Genomic DNA, 1,753 nt, shown 5'->3' on the forward strand with positions numbered 1-1,753 from the left:
TGCCGCTCCCCGCCACACTCACCGCCCAGGAAGAGGCCGCGCCCCCAGCGGGCCGGGGCCCGGGCCCTCTGGCCGAGATTTTCCAAGCGCTGATCGGGCACGTGTACACAGGCTCGTCTCTACCAGCCCTGGCACCTGGCAGTGAAAAACCTGTCCAAACTCATCTCTCATCCCCGCCCCGGTCTCCATCTCATAGATCCAAAGCTTCTCAGAACATCTGCCATTGTAGTTTTACAAAAAGTTGCAAGTTTATTTGATTAATTTATGTCTCCACTAGGCTGTGATCTGTGGTTTTGCTCACGACACTATCTCCACTCTTACCGTACCTGCTGGTACAGAAGGAAGGAAGGAAGGAAGGAAGGAAGGAAGGAAGGAAGGAAGGAAGGAAGGAAGGACGGACTTGGGGCTGGCCTGCTGATTGACCCACTCCTGTCCCTCCTTCCTCCTAGATGGCCAGATGAAAGGAAGTCATGGGACCCACTGTGCCTTGGCAGCCCAAGGCAGTTTCTGAAGTCTGTCCTCCCCTTTTCTTCCTAGAACTCTACCCCAAGTCCTCTCCTCAAATGCTCTTGCTCAAGAGTAGTCATAAACCAAAATTACTTAGCCCGTCTGCCCCCACACCACCCACCAAAGATTTTAGAAGTCTGGGTCACCCATTCCGCCTCCTCCACAGGGAAGAATCCCTCAGCTCCAAGAGCCTTCAGTTCCACTCTCTCCCCGTTCCCATCTGTTCCCCTGCCTGAGGACAGCAGACTGCAGGCACAAGTCCCAGGTCAGGCACACTCAGGTAGGCTTATGTAATGCCTCAGTTGACAAAGGGAATGAAGGGACAAGCAGGATGTGGCCAAATAATCTAAGCCAGTTTGGCCATTCAGTAATAGCCTTGGTGAGTTTGGGAGACTGTGTGTCTTCATTTCATGATACACAAAGCAAGCACTATATCAAATGCCACCAAATATGTAGCATTTATCAGCTAAGAGACACAAAAACAGCCATGTGATTTGTCCTTATAGTTTGGAAGTGTGGAATTCCACTTGGCCCTATCATAAAAGGGTCAGTTGGAGGCTGCTGCCACCTTCCAAAGGCAAGCCCAACCCCCGCAGCTGGGTAAGGGGAACATCACACAACCATCAGCCTCCAGGTGGCCAGCAAGGCTCTTAAAGACAAAAGGTCAGGACTTGCAAGGGTCTGCTCAATCTTCCTACCAACTGCTTTAGCTACTCCTTGGGAGTGTCAATCCCAGTAAACTTCGTGTGCTTATAAACCAACTAAAGGACATAAATGAAAGTGTATATGGTTTATACTGAAGTCTTTTTTTAAAGTGAATTACAATCACAATAACATGAATATGCAAAACAAAATGGAGGAGAAAGGACTGTGAATTTAGTGAGGTCTTGACCAGGTCTCCTTTGGCATCAACCTCTTTACAACAGGAACGCAAGGGTCAAGATCTTTTCACAGGGGCTGGGAACTTAGCTCAGGGTACAGCACCTGCCTGGCACAGACAAGGTCCTGAGTGTGATCCCTGATAGTGGAAAGAAAAATCCCTTCACATATTTTCCAAATACAGAAACATTCATCTAATTTATAATGTGTTTTTATTTTTCCTAGAATCCCTGGTACTGCAATTTTTGTCTGCTCCACCAGAGAGCAACCTTTCTGCATTTATGCATTATGTCTGGCTAACAATTGTCTAGTTTCCATATATATATATATATATATATAGGCTGGAGATTTAGCTCAGTGGTTCCAC

Source organism: Fukomys damarensis, unplaced genomic scaffold, assembly GCF_012274545.1.
Source record: "Fukomys damarensis isolate Sample0158 unplaced genomic scaffold, DMR_v1.0_HiC HiC_scaffold_15, whole genome shotgun sequence".
In the NCBI taxonomy this organism is placed as follows: Eukaryota; Metazoa; Chordata; class Mammalia; order Rodentia; family Bathyergidae; genus Fukomys; species Fukomys damarensis.